The 23,983-nt window shown below is 37.5% G+C and overlaps 1 long non-coding RNA gene across 2 annotated transcripts in view; it reads left to right on the forward strand.

Moving 5' to 3' along the window:
- The window catches only part of LOC147871777 (uncharacterized), a 186,013-nt gene that overhangs the window by 82,556 nt on the left and 79,474 nt on the right, over positions 1-23,983 (forward strand). Inside the window, exons 1-2 of one of the 2 annotated variants that reach the window (XR_015538304.1) lie at positions 13,988-14,154; positions 20,845-20,907. This is a non-coding gene — a long non-coding RNA (uncharacterized LOC147871777). Of the gene's footprint in view, positions 1-13,987; positions 14,155-20,844; positions 20,908-23,983 lie in introns of those variants that run through there. The other variant, XR_015538303.1, reaches the window with a different exon arrangement.

Genomic DNA, 23,983 nt, shown 5'->3' on the forward strand with positions numbered 1-23,983 from the left:
TGCGTATTGGATAGAAGGTGTTAGTATTTACTTTCTGTTTTGCCGATGTTGCCACACACGAAGTTCCCGATCTTGTTTAGTGTCGAGAAAATGACATAATGTAGTCACTATAAGTTTCTGTTTGACATCCCATTTTCATTTGTTTGTAACTGACATCACTCAACTAACTTTTGTATTGTTTCTTTGTTCTCGACTCTGTTTTTTTATGATTTCTGGCAAACGGCAGCGCTGCTGGCGAGGATTTGTGGAACTATAGAAGAGAAATGCACTGAGAGAGAAACAGTAGAACAGCTCTGTGGAAGAAATTAATGGTTATTGTGACCTAATTTATTAGCTGTAGAGGCTTGGCGGAAACTTTGGAGAACTCATGTGTTCTGTGGTTTCTGATACCCAACTTCTTTTTTATTCTTATACAGAACGTTCGAAACAGTGTGCAGAGTAAGATCAGAATTGTATATTTCTGATTTTTCTTCGTATGTTTTCCGAGAAATATATTTGTTCTCCAGTTTTCCGTAATGTGAGGTTTCCAAGACGCGAAAGAAGACGTTTAGGAAGTGTTGCTGCTCGTCTGTTGTATCAGTGTGTATTTTCTTAATAACTTCAAATTTCCTGGAACGTTGTTTACGAATATTAGTGGTAAAATAAGCTTACTGTCGAAAACTGAATACACATTTTCTCAACTTTGATCATGATGATTAGTTTTAATTAATTAACATCATGTTTAATGTCCATCATTGTTAACTAAAATCCATTTATACGACTTATTTTCGTGTTTATCCACATAAGCTAAAAATGATTAATGTTGCTTTATTTCGTAAATGCAAATTGATGGTTTTAGGTAAGACCAAGAAAAATTCGTGCTACCGTGTAAAGCTCTCGTTAAAGCTGTTATATTTGAATGTAATTTGAAATGGTTCGACATTTTTTTTTCCGCAAAACTCTCCAATATTAAATTTAATTAAAATCGCGTATTCCGTTATCGAATTAATTCATGCAAACGGTGGTCAACGCTTCACGTTACACAAACACATCTTATTTGTTTCCACCACGAGTAAGTTTAGAACCACTAGTGCAATGAGGTAATTGTAGGTTGCTATCTTCTGGGTTGTTGCGCCGTGTAGTCTGGTAGAAGTATTCCGACGTTTCAGAAGTCCTTGATCGCCCTGATGATGGAGACATCAAGGACCCCTGAAACTTCTGTGAACTTATACCAGACTACACGGCGCAACAACCCAGAAGACGGCAATCTTCAGACTCACCGCCGTGAAAACCTCAAATCCTACAGAGGTAATTATACGTTTAGTGACATTTTATCAGCTGAATAGATTTTATAACCTTGAACGGAAGGATAGTTGTGAATGATGACTTGAATCTGGAAAATAAAGCAGTTGTCTCAGTCCTTGTAAGCAAGTACTCTTAAGAATTTCCTTGAAGAAACCGATAAAGCACGAAAGTCTTTCAAGTGGGTAATTCCCTAGATTCAAACCCGGAATCACCAAAATGCAGAACCACTACGCATCGACCTTCGCTCGATGCGGGAATCGAATGGGATCAAAGTTAATGAGTGGTTTGTGGTCTGAGGCGCAATGGCCTGTTCCACTTCGTGACTGTGTCAGTTGTCGGTTGTTTGTGTAAGGTAACACACTGAACCAGAGAATCGTGCCTTTGAAACGACAGCTCCCATCACATTTAGAAGAAGAGTTTATGTTAACTTGCACGGAATCGTGTTAACTCGGTTTGCAGTCTGAAGTTTCGGAGGTCGATTGATGTCACATGGCTCTTTCGATTACACAGAAAATGTCAGCGAAATTAAATAGAAACGACATTTGCATTAAAACTGAAATGAGAAATGCTTCCTAATGGCGCTACAACGCTAACCATGAATGAGATATAGTATTTATTTTTATTTTCTGTGGACTGGGAAATGTTAAAAGTGCCTGGCATTTCTGAACAACAAATCTCGCTGCTAGCATCGAAGTGGTTAACGTAATTCATGAGTGTTTGCTCCTGTGTATGTTCAGATTATCATTTATAACAGTTCTGTATCTTTCCATGTTACGCTGCATAATTTTAATAGTTCATGTAACGCTGTAAATTCGCCAATTGAACAATCAACTGAAGTTCAAAAGGCCAACTTCAAGACATGTTTCAAGCTTTGTTCTTGCATGAATAATGGGACTGCTGTCAAATTTGGCAGTCTACAGTGTCCTTGGTTTTGTTACACCCACTCTCATATCTCTGGACGTTTCTGAAACTGCCATTTGACGGGTGAAACAAATGTTGTAGTTCTGAGTTTGAATGGCTATTAATATAATGGCTATTAAAATCTCTGATGTAGGACGTGCCCCTTTTATTTACTGTTTGAAGCTTGACAAATCCTTGTATTACTTGTATCTTTGTATGAAGACTACTATTAGGAAGATAGGAAACTGTGTCTTGCTAGAGCACCACGGCATTGTAAGTAAGTTTCGACGTATTGTGTACTTCGACACTGCATATGGAGCTGGTCTGAACGTCTTTTTGATGAGATTTCTCTACACTAGAGGCAACCAAACTATTTCTGTCCAGCGAGTAGCCGACACTTTGTGGATTGGCTTTTTAGCACTCCTACTTCGCATGGTCAGACCTCAGCTGGATTCCAACTGTCCTGACTGAGGTTTTCATGGTTTTCTCAGTCCCACCAGGCAATTTCCAAGACATTGTCTTCAATTAGGGCTCTTCCTTCCACATTCCTTCCAATGGATCATTCAGTACTTAATCAGCAGTGTATAGTCAGAGTTACTGTAAGTGTCATTAAACAAACAACAAACACAGTAATGAGGATACGTGCTGTGTAGTAGGGAAAAACATGTTATAACACTGCAAGGAAATTCTCTGTCAGTGTATGACGGAAAAATGTAAATAACACATTTTTATTTAAAAGTGTAACAAAGTAGAATATGCAAATTAAAATCATAAAATATGCGCAATTACGTAAAATACTGTTTTGCTTCTTTGTATAGAAGTACACGTACGTAGCAAGCCATGGGTGAGTAAATAGTCTTTCGTTTCATTGCATTGTTTTAAAATTAAAATTGTACAGTGATGTATACAAATAAAATTATTTATCTTTGTTTAATTAAAGAATGCAATATATTTTAATGCAGTGCAATATAAAATGTGATCTTATATCGGGGTTATAATAATAACTGCGTGTCGCTTTGTATAGAAGTGCACGTGTGCAGTAGGTCGTGGCTGAATGAGCATCGACTAATACTTACTTGCGTATTACGTGGTTTGATTATAATCCGAAAATTTACCAGAGAGTGTTATTGATATTATTTCCACAAGGAATTTATAACGGCATTACTAAAAAGTCTGTAAATCTTTTTATGTTCCCTTACTCTTGACTAACCAGTAAAATTAATCAACTTACATTAACGATTTGTATTAAAGCCAGCAACGCCTCTGTTAAGTCTGAACCCTCCTTATTGATCGTAATTGGAAGTCTAATGCTCTGGTACATCTATGGATGGTCTGTTTGTGTGTCTGGGTGGAGAGTCTTTGGCTGACTTTGACAGACAGGTGGGCGCCAGTGTTTCGTCGCTTGTATAAATAGCTCTAAGAATAATACCACGTAATTGGGGCATGCGTCATAAGTGTTTTTATGTTCTCTATTAGAGGTAATGAGGAATGGAATTATGATCATAAGAACCGTGTCTGTAAGGTGTGTATCATAGAGGTAAGAAACATTGCCAATTTAGAATTGCATAACTCGTGTAGGAAGAGAGCGGATTGATGTTTACTGTATTACTTTTGTTTCATTTCCTGCACTCAAAGAGAAGAGACTACCATTAATTTCTAATAAAATTTAACCCTCTTAATAAAGTTATATAACATCCATGTTATTATATATAACATTGAATAACTTGTATTTTGCATTTAGCGGTGATCTTAACATGTACTATTTTGCTTGTTGCGTAACAATGTTGATTACGTCACCGATTTGTCTTTGTCGTACTCATTAATTTTAACGATGGTCGGTTGTAGACTTCGAACACGGTGTCTTTTGCTACAACAAATAGGCGGCCTGTATCCGCCCGTCTGCCCCAAATAAAGACCAAATGTCTCGTGCGGTTGTTATTTTCTGGCAAAGCAAAGATTTTAGGTGCTGTGAATTTTAATACAATTTTTATTCCTGTGAAGTTTGAAATAAGATTTTAATCCATGTCGAAGATGGAGGTGACATGTTCCTCCGAAACGTCAGTAACTCCTACAAGACCACACGGTGTCACGCTCCGTAATACAACGATAAACATTTTTACCATAGTGATTAATCTTTTGATTGTTTGAAAGGCGGGGAGATTTATTGACTAAAATTTACCAGATTACACAGCACTGCAGCCCACAAGACGACCATCTCCAGTGTTTTATATATTTTGTAGGACTCCTGTAACAAGGAGATCTCTTCGTTGCAAGGTGCGTATTTAGGTACATTTGACGTTAGAAAACAGAAAACTGACACACATTCACAACCGAATGGAATTCGGCCTCGCATATCTGGGCCTACGGCAGTACAAATTCTTTGGAATCAGTTCATCGAAAATAAAATTCTTGAACACTTTGTGTATTCTTTGAAGAAGCTCGTTTGTGCCACTCGGTGATGCACCTGCGAGCGGAAAGTAGTTCCTGAAGTAAAGGGTCATGTCTTTGTGTGCCAACCTCTTGTTAAATATTTTATCAGATTTGTCTGTAGAAAACAACACACTGTCGCTTGAAGTTAGGCTCGATGCACACGAGCGAGAAAATGTCGCGCGAGCTCGCAGCGAGGAAACCCGTGACAGTGCACACGTAGCGTCATCGCTGCGAGTTCGCCGAAAAACTCCCACCAGTACTACATTAGATGGCAACCAAAATGGATGTGTACAGAATAAAACGTGTAGTGTTTGCCTATTTCGTTTATGAATACATCCTTAAAAAACGCAATAGGAAGTATTGGACACACCCGTTGGTTAGTTCACGGCTGTTAAAAGGGGCGTTCGTGACAATGTTTACAGATTTAAGAGAAGATGAAAGTAAATTTCATAATTATTGTCGTATGAGTATAAAGTCGTTTGATGAGCTAGCAGCAAAACTGGATGCATCCATCAAAAGTAAAGATTCTGCGATGAGGCTTGCAATACCTCCTCTAGAAATGCTGGTTGTGACTCTGAGCTGTTGCGAGGGTTGCGAAGCACGTGTGCACTGCCCAATGCTTTCACACAGTCTGCTGCTTCGCGGCGATCGGCGAACTCGCTGCGAAGCAGCAGTGGTTGGCGAGCGCATATTGCTCGCCGCGTCCTCGCGGCGAACTCGCGGCGTCACCGCCATAGTGTGCATTGCTCCATTGCTTCACATGTACTGCTAAAACGCGCGAGAAAATGACGCGGCGAGCTCGCGAAAATAACTCGCTCGTGTGCATCGAGCCTTACGTGACAATGCCGCTGTCACTTTTTATGTAGATTACAATTCGTTAGGAGATTAGTTTCGTGTTTCTTTCTTTCGTTGCCTTTCGCATTAATGTTTAAAGCTGTCTACAAATTTCTGAGGAAAGTGTGGCATGTTTCCATTGATCATTGCGCTGCTTAACGTATTTCAGGGTAGTCAATTCCACATTCAGCGTTAAGAATGGTATGAAATGAAAAATTTTACTTCTAACAACGACATCTGTATGACATCAATTTTTCCGTTTGTCTTCTCACTGGGACAAGTGAGATGTAATTTATTAACGTTTCCTGAAATGAAAGACGGAAGTGAAATCAATTTGTAACTTATTCGTTCGGGCGAAAGTTTCAATTGTTAATTTTCATTATATAATAATAATAATAATTCCGTTCTCTCGATTATACACAAGAGCCTTAATGTATGTTCCCATGTTGTCGTCTCGACATCAAAAGACTTTTACTTTGCGCGACTGCAGTGGTCTGAAGTATGTATTGGTACAGAATCGTCAATGCTGGTTTTATAAAGCATACAAATACTTTCAAAGAAAAAGAATGGCAAACTATTTTGAACGTCTTTAGTTATATTAAAAGCAAAATACCTGTTTCAAGTATACTTTTTAATTGTATATTCCCATTTATTGATTTCCTTAAAGAAAGGGACAACTTGGAAGACCTGAGCATAGATTGGAAGATGGTGTAATATAGTATTTATGGTATGGATTAAATAGCTCAGGATACGGACTACTGATGGGCTGTTGTGAATTTGATAATGAGCTTTCATGTTCTTGAAACAAATTTCTGGAACTAGTCGAAAGATTATTAGGTTCTGAAGGACTCTGCTTTTTGTAGTTACTCAAGCCTCGTCTCTTGAATGGTCCTTTCAGGTTTTATCAAGGCAGTTCGATATGCATTTCTCCTCTGTCCCATACGTTCTGCGTATCTGACGCTAATCCTCCGTGATTTAAGTTCCCAAATAATATTTGGTGAAGTGTACAATTTATGGAGTTCCCCTTTATAATATTTTCATAAATAATAGCCTATATCCTTCACGCTTGTAATTAAACTTTTTTATCCGTTTTGTGGTAACACTGTTAAAGAATTACCTTATCTTACGCCTAGCTAACAATTGTCGTGACCCCCCCCCCCCCCAAGTGTGTGAGTTCTTAGCGGTTTTTATTACCACGCGTCTGAGATCATTATCCTGTTATGTGTTGAATGAGATGAGAAACGTATGACGAGTATGCAAGGATATGGCAGGAGACTGTTGTTGCTAGCTTCAACGTTCTGTCCCTGGAAAGACAAAGAAAATCACGGACACCTTAGAATAGCTCCTGGTGTCGAGTCTCACTGAGGATTATTTTTGTAGATCGGAATAATTCAGTTCTTTTATTTTAACGTGCTGTCTCAATAGTTTCAGGAGCCAAATAATAATGATAACTTTATCCTTCTGTTAGTCTTTTATGTCCATATATTCCCTCAAAAATGCATTCTTAAAAATGACTGCTAAAAGCCCTCCACAACCAACACCATCAGCACTTTAAACCTTCGGAATCATCGCTAATGACGAGTATCTTTATTTCTTCAACGTTCGTAACTTTAAAATGATTGCGGGGTCGTTGTTTTAAATCTAATAGACGTAGTTTATGTGACAGTACGTCCTTTAGTCTATTCAGCAGATTATCAGAATTATTTCTTTACCCCTATTGTGTTTTGATTTGAGGATTTCTTACGTTAGTAGATGATGCTGATATCTGATTATCTCACACTTCTACCAAGTCGTTGGCATACAGGAAATAATAGATTTTAAAAAAATTGTAGTTAAAGCAGGGGTTCAAGGACGTAATTTAAATAATTACACTCCGCGATGCAAGAGTTAGGTACTTAGTCTGGTGAATAGATGGCTTCAGGTGTGCTACCACGTTATTTAACTTCCTCTGCTAATCCAGTGTTGTAAATAGAAAGATTTTGATATTTTGTCTCTTATTTTGAGGTCGTGTCAAAGAGTTGTGGTTTTTGTACTACGATAACTGAAACTTCCTAGGTGATGCAGAATAATTTTTTAGAGGAGGTGGACAGAGATTGCTTGGTGTTTGCTTCTATTGCAAACTTTGAGATGCGTAAAACTTTTTATTTTCAAAGTAAACAGAAATTCGGTCCTGTGAAGTTTAGAGTTGTGTGTAACAGGAGGGAAAACAAGTTGTTGTGTTAACACTGATTCTCCGGTTTTATATGTAAGTCGGTGGAATCCCTATATTTCTGTTTCAAACTGTGATTTTCAAACAATTTTTACATAGCGTTTTTCTCTTCTTTGTTACTGTCGTTAAGGACTTTGTCTCATTCACAGAGAAATAAAAATAAGAGTTAGTGGTATTTTTATTTCTTTTGATACAAAAACCCCTTAGCTTCTATAATTATTTTCTGCTACATACGATACGGCAGTGAGGAATTTATGCACCATCACACACAAAGAGACAACAAATTTTTGTATACAAATTCTTAAGTTAGATCAATCTTGTTAGTTCTGGCGAATGTATTTAAAACAAAATTATTTTATTTTTTACGACACCGTAGACTGTCAATGGAGAATTCTAGTTTGTGTAACTGATAAAATTAATTCAATGAAACATAGCATGGTGGTCAGCTAGTCAAGAAATTTCCATTCATTTGTTAAAGTAAAAAGCTTCGTTATTCTACTAACAAGAGCTGGCCACCGATTCTTAGTTCGCGTCATAATTCACATTCTCCCACCCTGTTTCCCTTAGATCGATTTTAATATTATCCCCTCATCTACACTCGGTGCTTCCCAGTATATATACAAGAAATTATTGTAGTAGTTTTGTAACAGAAGGCCAGAGAGTGTAGACGTATAAGTAATAAATATAAATATTGAAATACTGAAAAACCTTAGAGTAGAGTTACTCCCGAATACAAGTCAGAAGCTGTTATCGTTTGAGCCAGCTAAATCCTTACGTATCATGATGAAGTTAACAAAAGGCTACTTTCCGAAAACGCTGAAACACAGATCTATATAAAGTAATTAACGTATTTTCACACATGTTGCATGGTTGTGGACCATATTGCAAGAGAAGATCATAAAGTGAAGATATGTGGAAACGAAATGCTAAGAGAGATGGAATAAATGTGAAGTGAAAACTGGCCGACATATTTATGAACTTTGTGACTTAAAATGTTGTATTAATATTATTAATTTTATTAACACCATATACAAAGAACATGATATGTACTTAGGACAGGAGGAAAAATAACTTCATGGGAAATTCTTTTCGTGCATGTCATTTGTGTCATCAGGATGAAGTTCGGAGGTCGGTATTAAGACAAATATATTGCGTTATTGAGGACTTAAAGGAATTTTCAGAGTGCAGAATCTAGTAGCGAGCGTATTGAAACTTGGGGTTTGAAACCCAGTTATAGTGGAATACTTTAATTTTTTATCCCTGACACACTGATAATATTTAATGTCCACTATCTTAACTGAAAAATTAATTTTGATTGGGTGGTAGATTGAAGCCCACATTTCAAGCGTTGCTAGTGATGTTATAAAGATATTGACTACGTGGTCCAAATCTTCTTCTAATGCCCAATTTTTCCTCGCGAAATGTCTGTAAATTATTATTAATAATCGTGTCTTCTGTTATATCAACTTAGGATCTGTAGCGTGGCATTCCTGAAATGCTTATTCCCTTAATCTCATTTCCTGAATGTTTTTCTTATAAATAACGTAAGTAATTACATGAATCACTTGTTGACTCAAAACAAAACGTTTGTGAGCAGCGCCAGTAACGTCCGAGTTGTTCGGAGTCAGTGACCTTTGCTTGGGTGGGGTGTTTGGCACGTGTCTGTTTGTTTGATGACGACGTCACGGGAATTGCTGTGAGGATTCCCCCCTGCTATGTAGACGTCTGTCTCGCTGGGGATTCCCTACTCAATGGCTTCCGCGAGCAGAAACGCGTGATTTCATGTAGCGAGCGATTTCGAACCTCGAGTTATAGCATGCGAAGAGATGGATAGACTGACGATTAATACGCTGCATGAATGTATTGTATTCGGGTTTTGCTCGTGTATGGAATACGAAGTAAGCGTCTTCATTTCTGTTCATTGATGGGGCATTGACATTTATGTATGGAGATCGAAAATGGACTGATAAAAGAATACAGTTTCTTCCACTGGTCGGTCGGTCGGTACAGAAGAGAACTGAACTAATGGACTGTAGGTTATATTCGTGTAAGGAACGGTCTACATTTAAGGATGCTTACACAGTGAAATTCAGTAATGAGACGTATGTACTGACAGGCAGCATTTCTTTATTGCACTTCAACTTATAACAACTTATAAGTTTAAATTTTTCTGAAAAAGCCGCTTTAAGTCTGTAGAAACACACATATTTTCAAGTGTCTCATTAGAAATATATTATGGGACAACAGTGTGTTTATAAATTCCTGACTGAGACTTCGCTTATAGAACCAGATAAAAATTATACTGGTAGACCTGGTTTAGGGAGTATACCGTGCATGTTAGTCTGTTGGATTATATCCGTCCTCGCCAAGAATTCTTTCACTAATATCTGCTGTTATATTTTCTTGTTCAATTTTTCAACAAATTCTTGGCAACTTCTTGTTCATCGTTCGTGACATGTCTTAGCCGTCTTCTCTTATGTTTACCTACCAACAGTGCTTTTTGAAGAGCATGTCTATATATTATGAAGTTTTATTTATTTCTCCATTATCTAGCAGATTGTCGCTTACTCGAAATGTTTCCCGGTTCTCTACTTAGGACTCTACTTGTTCTTCCATCAGGGACATAATATTACTAATAAATCTTACAAAACAAAAGAACATGTGTATGAGTTGTTTTCGTAAACCGTGGTTGGGGGTAATTGTATAGAACTTTAACTGAATGCAGTTGCGTGGAGTCTTTTGGTTAAATTTTGCAGCAAAGTCCAATTTAGACCACTTATTAAGCCTTCTATGACCATAATGACAAGGTTTTTGAACATAGTACATTTCTCGTATTAAGGTCCCTCAACTTTAACTCATGGGTCTACTGACTGAAAAATCATGTTCGACCGTCCTCATGTTTTCTATGCATAGAGTATATAAAGTGAACCGATAATCGGAATGTATGTGCGTCATATGAATTTCGGTTTTGCGGACCTACTCTGAAAGATGTCGAGCAAATTTATTTGTTGTTTATATCGGACATTACTTTACATGAAACTCAAATGCAGTTTTATCTTTATTCTCGTACATTTCTCAACGTACTGAAATTATATACGTGATATAAATATAGACGTCAATAAGATGTAAAGCCCTCACTTGAAGCATTTGTGATCACAAATATAAAATGCTACACTGACCCACAAACTTGTGTGTTCAGGATCTGAAATGACACTTCTCAGTTTCAAGTTCCCTGAAGATAGTTCTAGAATCAATTCGTACTTCGTAACTCATATTAAATAAAAACAAAATGACTCCTAAAACGTTAGAGAAGGCATGGTGTGATTTCTTTCGTCAAATTCCTATATCTTGCCGTCAAACAAAATGGCAGGTTGTCAGTAAATGTTAATAATTTAGGGTCATTTGAAAGAAAATATGCAGGTAATGTTATGTGACAAAATTCTTCGTAATCTGTATGCATTAAACTCTGTTAAGGGTTGCTTCCGGCATGTTCAAAATATATCGTCATGTTGAACAATACCAAAATGTTTCCCAGTGACATCTCGGTTACAAGCAACACTATATAAAGATCTTTGAATCTGCTGAGCGCAGACAATAGTTGTTGGATAGACACTTTCATTCCATTAGGTCTACCTTAGCGTTGAACAAAAAGAGAAACGAAATCGGAAGAAGATCTTTATTATGTTTCAGCATATGCCAAACACATTCTAAACACTGGACATGCATATAGCACGATAACAGACACAATGGACATCTTAAAAATAGTATACAATAAGAAACACAGAGACACAATTGAAAAATATCATATACAACAAGCATTCAAACAAAATGTTGCTTGAATGACAATAATATTTATCTCAATAACCCTATCTTCAATTCCCTTCAAATACTTAACTCCACCTCCAACAACCTCCTTTCACTTGCCATCCCTACAAGACAACCGCAATCCACAACGAACACAGTTCAGTCAAAACACGGCAATACTTCCAGACAGATGTAACTCCTCTACAACATTTCTGGTATGTTTCAAAAATTATCTTCAATATATATTATTTTGTTTTCTATTTAACTAATATTCATTTGACCTTTATGTTATTTACATTACAGACTGATACAAAAACAACAAAACGTTCACCCACACTAAAGTCACATTGAGCATGATGTATATATACAGAACAACATCGATTGTGTTATCAAAATGGAATAAAAATCTGAAAAAGAAACATCGTTTGATATCTGGTAAAAATCTGATAAAAAATGTACGCTAACATAATATATAGAAATTGTATTTAAATTATTTATCGTTTTGAAGCTTTATATAATTATATACACCTGAAGATAATTCTTTTAGGAACTGAAACATGTCGTGAAAAATGATGGTCTAATGTAAAGCGAATATTTCGATAAAGAACATCATTTGATATTTTAAATATTTTAAATGTTGATTATTGTAATATTTTAATATTTAATAAGAATTAATTGTGATTAGACGGACAAGATTTAATATATACATATTATTCTTAGTTTCGACGTGTAATCGAAACGACAAGCCAAACTATTATCAGAGGAATGTTCTAGAACGAATGACCTACATTTGAATAATAGTTTTTCTGTAGCCACTTCTTACACAAGAGTGTTTCATTTAAATATTTCTGACTTGACATCTGTCTCTTCTTTTTGTGTTATACATTCTCAACACTGGTTCGTACAACGGCTTTGTAAAACCAAATTACAGTAACTATGTGTGACTGGTCGGTGTGTCTGCACTAGAGTAATGAGTGACCAACTTTTGGATGACAGGCCGCATGCGACCCTCAGGAAATTTCCCTAAACGAAAACATGTTACGCTCGTACTTGAAAAGAGGACAGTTCTTACTTTTAAGAAGGGAAATTTATATTTTGGGTATGTATTCAAGACAGACTGTGAAGTATTAATATATAACTGTATGAATAAGAATATGGCTGTGTGTTGTTTCTCTAAACTGAAATAACGTTTGACGGATTTGAATAAATTATCTGGAGACGAACTGATTTTCAACACGTTACAATAACTAAGAACGCCTGTCGGTTACGTAGTTTTTCAATAATTAGGCAGAAGTCTTGTCGTGGCATTGGGGCTATGCCACAGCTGAGGCGGCAAGCCGTTCGCTTATCACCGTTGAGACCCGGCTTCAATACCGGATACCTTGAAGTAATCGTAATGGACGGAGTTGCATTGGAGCTGGCCCCTTTTTCGGTTTCTTCTATTTCCCTGTGATAATCATCATCTTACCATTGCTACTTAGCCATATATTACCTCTGCGTAAGGTGTATGATAGCCCTGACTAAGCAGAATATTTTCATGCCCTCCGCCCTAAATCAGGCTCTTCATCTCAGACCAGGCATTTTGCTGGTCTAGGAGTAAAAATGTGTTTTAATTTATCGTGACGGAAATATCTCTTACTCTGAGGAGAGACATAGGGCAGGTTTATTTGAAAACATATATAACTGAGAGGATATTTGGACTGCAACTGAATTTACGAACTAGGAAATAGAGAAAATTACACAACAGTGATCTCCAAGAATTTATGTTTCTACTATCGAGCAGATTCCAGTAGCGGAAGACATGAATTCGTGAGGTGCTTGGTTTGAGTCTGAGTCGTTACTGGCTGTCCTCGTGTAGTTTAGTTGTTTTTAGTGTTTTCAAACTAATAATATACTTATCATATCTTGAACTACTCGCCTTTCATAAGATGGTATGTAGGCCGTACATACGAGTTAAAAGAAACTTCGAATGTAACTAATTACTCTTTTAATTTCACCTTCTCTGAGGTAATTTGTCAGTAAATCCCGTTGTTATTATACGCAACAGGAGTTTGGAGAGTGGCTGAAAGTGATATAACTTGTTTTCGGATATATTTAGCAGGAGTTACACTCCAAGATGAAAGATATTAGAAAGTACTAACAAATAATACAGGAAAAATTTTAAACTGTAAAATTATTGTTGAGGGAATGCGAAAATTAATAAAGAAAATGTTCTCCAAAATAGAGTTTTCAATATTATTATCGAAGAAGAAGAGGAGACGCTGAAAGACCTGTACAGTGTTTCTTGGCCAAAGAGAAATTTAAGTAGAATTAAACAAGCCGTTAAGATTAGTCCTTAAGTCTGATAATGATTGATATATTATTGAATACTTGTTTATGTTAGTGGTACTAGTATAATGGCTTTGGTTGTATTTGGGGAACTTAATGGATTTGCTTCTTATGAAAAACACAATTGCCCCTTTGCTCCAACCCGACAGTGCACATGATTCTGGTTAGAAAGTGGACTTCCCTGATTCAGATGTTACTCAGCGTCTCGAACTGACAGGCGGTCAAGGTCCATAGCAGATAGAAGACATGGAAAAATGGACCGATGAGATGTTTGGCAAGAAAGAACAAAACACGCCCATCGTGATGCCAGGATGCTGAGAATAGACAAGAGTGAGGTAGACACATCTGGATCGACCCAACGGAACGTACGGAAAATCAGTTCATTAGCATTGTTTCCATTGGACATAAACTTAGTTCCGCGAACTCATAATTTCACATTTTCTCATTTTAATGGGTTATTATTGCATAACATGCAAATGGTAATGAATAATGTATTTGCATTTATTTGAAATGAAGTTCTCGTGTTCTGTGTCCCCCAACATTTCCCTGAAGGGACTATGGGAAGACACATCCAATGTTGAATTTTTCCGGAGGACAATCGACCCAAGGGCCTCGTGAATAGGATGCAGATGTGCCTTCCGACTTGCGTTTATGATATGCGTGATGCGGTCATATTGCTTGGATCTCGTGTGCAGAAATCCTTGTTCAGTGATTTTGACACATGTCCCCTTTGTGACTCGTGAGACTATCTTGGAAGACGGAAAAATATTGTGCGTTGTGTCGCCACTAATAAAGCGACATGGCTGCTGTAGTTGCTATATTTAGGAGTTATAAATTTTTAAATCGGACGATCCGTTAAATATGTGGCTAAACGTAGAACATTGTAAATTTATTTTATGTTTTGAATTTTGGGACTTTAACCGAAAACTCTTGTCATTCTGTCATCCGTGTCTCAACATAATCCAAACACAGCCTCGAAGATAGAGTATACATAATAGACTTGTGGTGTAACTGAACCAGTTCTTCTGCGATACTGATACTATAAATATTCAGAATAGGCGTCATGGTTAATTTGCCTCAACGTTTCGCATTCTCGTACGGCACTAATGGAAGAAATGAATGATGTTCAGAAGAAACTTTTTTTAAGTTGTTGGTCCTGTGTGCGAGTTATATTTATCTGACACCGTCTCTCGCTTGCACACCTTCATTTCACTCTGTTTTTCCAGTCCTCATTCTTAGAGCTTCTATTTTCTTATTATTGTTTTATACCAGTCGTTCATAATCCCTTAGACCCCTTAACCTTATTAGTTGAAACAGCTCGTTTCATTGATTTCCACGTGCTATATTATTGTATTTTGGTGACTCTATAGAACGTGTTTAGTCAGTGCTTTAACCGTTTATTAACGACAGTGGAGGTATGCACGTTCGGAACTTTTAGAATTTTCCTGGCCCAGCCCGAACCCTAATTTTATCTTAAAATATTTTACCCATATCCCCAGGTAAGCCCGATTCCTTTTATTCCAGTTCTAATTAAGCCCAGTCTATTTACAATCTACCCTGAATATTGGAGAAAAAATTGTGTTTCTTTTAATGCATAAATGCCAGTAAATTAATTATTTAACGACGCTCAAGACCATCTGAGGTTATATTGGCATTTGAGGAATGGTACAAAGATATTGATGCTAAGTTTGTAAGATGTTTCTTGGAGGGGACAATACGAAAATCCCCTCGAAAATCAAGACAGCGAAATTTTTTTTCTGAAGCCCGACTGTGTTATGGGTATGAGATGTCGCGACTACGAATACCTTTTCTTTGCGAGAATGGAATGGACCGAAATGCTCCATGTAACTTGTGATTTCTGTCGTCAGAAGTCGTCCTCGACTCGAACACCTTCTGTGCTACCAGGCGCAAGCCCAGTCTTCGGGCCGAAGACCAAGGGTAAGCCCCGAACCCATGGAGACCTGCAAACCACAAAATCTTTCTTGGCAGAGTTTCAGGTTTGCGGTTACTTCCGAATGATCCCGTCCAGCCGCCGAGTGAAAATGTTTGTCATCCTCCGAGTTAATGCTATGCCATTCTGACACACAGGAATACGACGAGAAGCCTGAGGCAGGATACCTAACTTGGAGTTGAATTCCAGACCCTCTGAATGTAAACTGCGATATAGAGCGTTTAATCTGTCCGCTCTGCAGGTCTCTCCGTTGAAGCGTTAAACCGGAACAATAAACACTTTAAAGGGCAGGGCGTGTAAACATTGATGTTTTGATTGGCTGCCTGCATGTAATGACGTTTGCGCATATATCTGAGAAAGTTTACTGTTAATGAATGTTAGACTACTTTATTACGAAGTTCACGTCTTACGGCGGTTTTGTGCATTATGAAATATTACGTGAGCTAGATACGATCCTACAGGATTTGAAGTGCGTCTGAAGATGGGTTGTTGCGCGATGTAGTCTGGTACAAGTTTACCGACGTTTCAGAGGTCCCTACTGCCTCAGTTATCATTCTTCTACCAGACTACATTTAGACACGACCCCTTTTCGTTTAACTTAGGCATGTATAGAGAAACCAGAAGGCAAAATTGCTCTTATACCTACCGTCATACGATGGAGGCGAACGTGATATAAGGACTTAAAGCTAAATATTGGAATAATATGGAGGTGAGAAATCAGTTTCGTGTTGCGGCCGATTTGCCCCTGCTAAAGAAATATCCTGTACTGAACGATAGGAAAATGAATGGCCCATGTAGGCAGGGGTAAGAAGACCGACTATTGTATTTTGATGTGTCTCGTTCTTACAATGGGATGAATCTTATCACCTGTTACGTCGTTTCGTATGTTCTGACACCGCGCTCTGCTGACACTTGAATGCAAGGTATGACTTGACTTCCGCTTTGGAAACCGTGCCGTGCCCATTCAGGATTATATGTGTGGATGGGCGCTTTATCAACCTCAGGAACTATTTAGCATCAATGCAGAACTGCAGTTTCTAACACCTTATCGTAGGATACTTAGGCGACCCGTTCTTCAGTGCCTGAGCATCTGCGGGTCCCAACATTTCGTTGGCTCTGACCTACAGACAGTTGGTAGGACTCCTTGGACGAGTGTATACCTTACCATACGCATATTAAATATAATACGTGTGACTATAATACTGCTTATATGTTACGCATATCCCAGATGACCCAACCAGTCCGAAACATGTAGCTCATAGGAATTTTTAGGTATGTCAATAAACTGAACAGCTTGATTTGTGTGGCGATAAAAATTATTTTTGTATTTCTAACGAGATGCCAGCAATAGGATACTCGAATTATACAGATATTTGAAGTTTACGAATTTAGATTCGGCCGTTCTTTAATGCTCTGCCCGGTCTAAGCTACAGATTACGCCTGCGATGTACCTACAGAGTGATTAAAAATCACGTTACCGATATTAAAATATGTATTGATGATTCAGTTCAGTTAATTAGATTAATAAACACAATTCCGCTGACAAAATACAAGAACCGGTTACTCCTGTTGTAACCTGATGGCGCCAGTCAGTGTCTTTCAACAGTCGAGAAAAGAGCACCGAGTGTTCATTGTCGAGAACTATCTGACATGTCGTTGTTACTGAAGTTGCTGGAATTAAAACCGCGCATACCGTGAAATGTATTGATATGTAAAACCATGCATACAAACAAAACTGTACACATTAAATAACGAGTTTGGTACAAATATTTATTTAATGTGTGAACACTTTTGTTTGTATGCATGATTTTATATATTGCTGATATTAATTTAGAAATAGATAAAATATGGCATACATTTCATTCAGTTCCGGTACGGTCTCTTAATGCGTTGATTGTCGCGAGTAGACTGTGTAATTGATTTGTCTTTAAAGTCATAAAACAGTAGCCGTGTCGGTATCGATCAGGTTAATTGTGAAAGCCGTGTTATATAATCATTCATTTATGATTACACTAATTGTTTAACGGCTCATATTTGCGGAACCTGCGAATTAATGCCATTATGTATTATAACGCAAAATGTGCTCTATGAGGTAAAGATCTCTACAAAGCAGAGATGATGACTGAGTGTATAGACCGGAAAGAGAACGGATGAGAAGAGAATGCTTTATGTATACAGGATGGAAATACAAGACAGAGATACATACGAAAATATACTTCCAGATGGCGAATGGCGAAGTGCTGAAAACAGAGCTGGTCTTTATGATTTCTAAGCGAGGAAAGTAGACTTTAAACACAGTACAAAAAAATGGAACAAGTGGAAACATTATTCGTAGCAAGAAACTTTCCAAATCTGTCATCATGCTGTTTCATGTGTAAAAATATAAACAACATTCACCTCTTGTTCGCACTGCATTACTGGAATGTTGAGAAATACATAAGGCAAAATTGCGTGTCCAAAACGTGTATTTATAATTAATTGTTCTCACTTGACTATTGAGGTATATTATTGTCTGTCAAATACAGTTCTTAATATTTTTAAATATCCAGTGTGATACTGAAGTGTCATGGATTAAATGTTTCGGCATTTTTATGTCAGACCATTGTTTGTTGTTGACTGATGTCAGTACGTATTCTTACTGTAATGTTTATCCACATTTATATTGGCTATCAAATATGAAATATTAAAATATATATAAGATAAAATATATGCAAGGGTTTAACTTTATGGTGAACAAACCTTACAGTAATCATGTTTTCTGACATTTGTTACTTACAGGTAAAGGTCGGCTTATAAGATGGAATTTTCCTTCGAGACCATTTCCCTAAAATTACCTTGATTTTATTCACACAAAATTCGTTATATGAAATTCTGAAATTTGTAGAATAGAAAATTTCTAAATATGCTGTATATTATTTCTATTCGCTTTGTGTAAATGTAGAGAAATTAATGTTGGTTCAGTGCGCGAATGTTAAAATTTATTGCTAGAAATGTAACCCATTTTTCTTCTAGGGGGTTGCTAAAAGGTTTGTTGGTGGAGAAGTTGTCGGTGTCCCTTAGGTTGCAAGACTTGTGTGTTTCAGTAACATATAATTAATTTTAACGTAGAGATAATTGTTCGTATGATCCAAGAACGTTATGTGTACGCAGCATATAACCGATTTATATCTGCAAATCAAGGCTAATCTTGCAAACCAGAAAAAACAATAAATAATATAATTTTACGATGTCGTAATCTTTGACATTAGCAAAAGAACCTCAAAGTGGTTTGAAATATCTCGCTAGATACCTTTGGGCTGTCCCATTATAATCGGACACCGAGGCATTTATGTAATTACATTTTTTGTAATTCTCTAGGCCAAGAATTTGTGAAGGAACTTGCATAATACATGACGCATTCCTACATAGTTATACCTTTGAGGACATATTTATGTTTTTGTCATCTTTCTTGTAAAGATTCTTTATCCTTTGAAAATATTTGTTTCTGTCGTACACATTATCAGCGAGTTTCTGAAAGCCTTTACTGCACCCAAACTCTTGCTGTGTTTTGTGTGCCAAGACTTTTGCAAGTTCGCGAAAGTTTCTTGTTCCTGCATTTTCGGTTCCTGGCGTCGGGGCGCTGCGCTCGGATGTTACTTACCGGCGCTACGCCCCAACCGCTCATGAATCTTTAGTCTGGCGGAAATGGGGAAAGAAGAGAAAAGGTCGAAAACAGGCCCCTTCGTCTTCCGTAAAAAGTTCCAACTGTTTAAGAAGGTGAGGATGAGTCATCAACGTTGAATAGCGAGGACTTTAAATCAGGTCAGACGCTCCAACGGTGCTATATTATGTTATAAACGTATTCCTTAAGGACTTGAATTTTGTGTTTGAACCACCTAATGGGTTTATTTTCGTTTCACACTGATGCGGAGTACTGAATAACAACTCGTTTATTTTGGAAGGCACTGCAGATAAACGTATATAAATGGTAATTTTGTTGGTTATTTTGTATGGTTACAAACTAACAACAAGTAAAATCAAGTACGTAGTTCAGGACATTACTGAACGGGGACTTTACCGCTCAGTAACATTTTGATAATGAACTGAAGAGCTTTTCGATGGAGTGGGATTGTAATATGGGATACAAGAAATGCATACCTAATGCTTTTAGTAAAGTAGCATGGAAAGCGATGGATTGCAAGATCGAGACGAAAATAGTAATAGAATATTAACCCTTTAAATCCCACTAGTAATGATGTATACCATCTGCATTAACAATCAGAATTTTTAATGTTTTGCTAATGGGTTTCGTTTGATTTGTAGAATGAACAGCGATTATTTCTTCAAACAGCATAAACTAATTAATTTGAATACAAATTTCCTTGGATATTTTCCGTCGTCTAAGAAATAATAAAATATAAAACGACGTTTCGGAGATGGGGCTCTATCTCCGTCTTCAGGTACCTACTCTGTTGGGTCCAATAGATAGAGCTAATCGCTATCTCCGGACCCAAAACCACCACTCTATTAACTCTATCTATTGGGCCCAACAGAGTAGGTACCTGAAGACGGAGATAGAGCCTCATCTCCGAAACGTCGTTTTTTATTTTATTATTTGTTAGACGATGGAAAATATCCAAGGAAATTTTTATTCAAATAACTCATCTTCGTCACGAACTTTCAGATTTGATATAAACTAATTGATATTTGGAATGGATAAGTTATGTTTTCTTTGAGGTACGGCTTAATTCTTAACTATTAATAAGACGAGCTTCAGCGTAGGAAAAGTTGAGATTCATCATATTTGTGGCTTATTAAATGGAGTGAGTTTTTCGCTGTGCTGTCTAATGTGTGTACCCACTATGCAATGCAGAGCTAGCAGTTTTTTTTTTAATTCTGTGGGGTGTATATGTTGGAGTCTTATTCCCCTCACTACCAGTAATAGGTTTTACCTTTGTGAGCCCAGACCACGTGTCTCTTCAGCATTGCGTCTTGTTGTTAGCAACTACGTGCTGTCTCTACTTGACGGTCAAGATCTACGGCTGTGCTGTTTCGCCGCCAACTGGTCTGCTTAAATAAGGCATATTTTATTGCACAATTTGACATTCTGTTTCTTTTGTTACAGAGTGATAGCGGGCTAGCGGATTCCGAACCAACCCGGGCCAAGGAGATGACGGCCATTAACTCGGTGAGTAATTCTCAGTGACGGTGACAGAAACTTTAACTGTCTCGTACACGTAACGTACTAAATGATTCTCGTGCGATGTTTATTAACTTTTAACTTTCTTAAAATGATATACGGGTTCGAATGCAAGGGTTCCGATTGGAGACAGGGCCTGTAGTAACACTTGTGTTCGTAAGATGTTAGGTTGTTCCTACAAGCTTCTGACTGTAATGATCAGTATTTAGGATCATGTTACCGTATAAAACTCAATCATTATCATCATCCACTCACAGAGTTAGACTATTAGCTTGATCCATTTCAGTCTCAACATTTACGTCGGCAGTGGTGTTTATAATGGAGCCCCCGTTGAAATCTTTCTTTGATCTTTCAGTGGGTGAACGTGTTCTGTTCAATAACGTTATTCTTCCAATGAATACATTTTTTCAATTTCTGATCCCTTTTGAGGATGAGATTTAATTCTGCGTTTGTCGTAAAAATATAAACTCCAATGATTATAGTCTATTTTTGTCTCATCTCTTTACCCCTTTTCACTACCATAAACTAAGGTTGTAACAGCTAACTTTTTGTATAATTTTAGTCTTCGTGTTACTCGAACTAAATGTGGTTTGAAAGTGTTTTTAAGAGTCCCCCTAATTATAAGTCCTAAAAACAGTTTAATTGTACCGGTGTCGTACAGCACTGTATGAAGACGTGTATATGTTACATATTTATATACCTATGCATGTACAGTACTTACGTATTTATGTAGGTACAGTTTGAACGTAAGCCTACGTATTTACATATGCATTTACACTTGTATTATTTATCATGTCAGTTGTACTAACTTATAGAACTTACACCTCGTATTTTTTATCCTGAAGTCAGTTTCACCTTCCGACTTGCTTATCCAGGCTACTTACTTTTAAAACTATCACCAGAAAATTTTAAACTTTGTATGAGATAGGATTTGTGGTTTTTACGGCAGTAAGTCTGAAGAAGAGTCTTCAGCCCCCTGATAATGGAGGCAGCAAAGACCTCTAAAACGTCGATGAACGTCTACCAAACTACACGACGCTACAACCCAGAAGACAGCCATCTTTGTTGGAGATATTTAACCAGACGGGAAGATTTTTGAAGCACTGTCTGTGTTTCTCGAGAACTAAGACCGATATAGTCAAACGTTTATAATTTTAAAATTTGGTAGCGTTGAGTAGCCCACAGGGGCGGGGTTGGCGCCATCCGTTACCGAACACTAGACGACGAGGCGTATTTGCTCCTACATTCAACTTCCCGAGAAAGAGGAGGGAAAGGGGAACGACTGATCTTAGCCGCTTTTCAGCCTGGTATTCAGCTTTCATGGGATTGTTTTAAATGCCTTTTCCCTGATACTTTGAACAAGTGGGCCAGAAATGGATATTTACCATGAACAGGAAGACGTATTTAAAATCTCTTCTGGGGTTTCATTTTATAGACACATGGCGCATAAGACAGGGCGTGATGTACAGATATACCACTAACATTTCGGCAAATACTGCTACCATGCAGTTCAGAAACTTTTGACTTCCCATCTGCTGTCAAAAATGTATAAATTAAAACAGGCAGAAATAATTTTATACATTTTTTGTATGGATGTGAAATGTGGTCTCACACGCTAAGAGAGGAACGTAGCAGACGTAACTTCATATTTCTTCGGTACAAGCACCCTTATCAAAAACACACTCAAGGGTGCTTGTACCGAAGAAGTATGAAGTTACAGGAGGCTCAAGAAGATTGCATAATCAGGAGCGCCATAGTTGGACGACGTCACCAAAAGCACCGCTCATGGGGAGAAAAGAAGTGTGTTGGAAAGCCTGAAGGGAAGAAACCACTCGGAAGACCTAAGCGTAGATAGGGTTATAATATTAGAATGAATCGTAGGGAAATCGGTTTTGGATGTGGATTGGATTCGTCTGGCTTAGGTTAGGGACCGGTGGCGGGTTCGTGTTAACACGGTAATGCACCTATGGGTTCCAACGTTGTATTCTGTGAAAGTGGTGACGAAATCTTGGAATTATTGGCTTTAATCCTGTCTTTCTCTGTACTAATATTAAATTTGGTTTTACTCTTTATATCTACTTGAGAGAAAATCTTTGTTTTTATACATCCCTTGCGTCCGTTCCACGCCCATGGCTATAAATGAGGTTTACATATTTAATCAACATCAAGTGCGCGTTTTTCATTGTAGAAATGAATAAAGCTGGAACGGCATTTTCCTGGTCGTTGCAGCGTGCAGGTTCGTGGTTTTAATTGTTTATTTAAAATTTTAAAGGCTCGGAAATGATGTTCTTCAGCCTTGAAACTTTTTTAAGCAGAAGCCATTTAGATAAACGTCTTCTTTTGCTGGTTTTCATTATGGCCAGCCCAGTAGTTTTACCGCGTTGTGTTTTTGATATATTTGCTTGAGCGCGTACGTACTGAGATAGTATTCTTCGTAGTGATTATGGACTTCATTGTACAGGATTTGTAGATAAACGCTATTGATTGATCTTAAAATGTGAGATTTGAGGTTCTCAAGGCTCGGAACATGAAGATGGCTGTCGGTCTTATGGGATGTTACACCATGTCGTGTGATATAAGTTCGCCGATGTTTTAACACCTCGGCAACAATCCAGAAGATGTCGTGTTCTCAGGGAAATCCAAACGTAGTCTCTATTCTTTCATTGCGGTCTGAATATTACAAGTCAGTTTACATTCTTGCAACGCATTTTAACTGACAGCTGTTTAAATCCTAATTTCCTGCTCCGTACATCTTTATCTCTCTTTAATGACGTACCAGCCAGTTTTTTCTTGTTTTCTGGATGTACGCTGTAGGCCTATTGCCATTTTATTTCCGCTTGTTTCATATGCACACAAAATAATGTTGGTTGATGGGAAACGTCATAAATTCGTGCAGAACATTTGTGTACGCCCACGCACACAGACACACATGCACATCTATAAGCATTATTATTTTAGATTGTAGAAGGAATTACGATATATGTTTTTAAAGTTTGTAACAATAATTTTTTCTCCTTTAATACACGCTAATGGCAGGTAATATGCAACCCTGTCCCGCCGTACA

Source organism: Zootermopsis nevadensis, unplaced genomic scaffold (assembly GCF_977971745.1).
Source record: "Zootermopsis nevadensis isolate Lab colony 2312 unplaced genomic scaffold, Znev_1.0 Znev_ptg000039l, whole genome shotgun sequence".
Lineage (NCBI taxonomy): Eukaryota > Metazoa > Arthropoda > Insecta > Blattodea > Termopsidae > Zootermopsis > Zootermopsis nevadensis.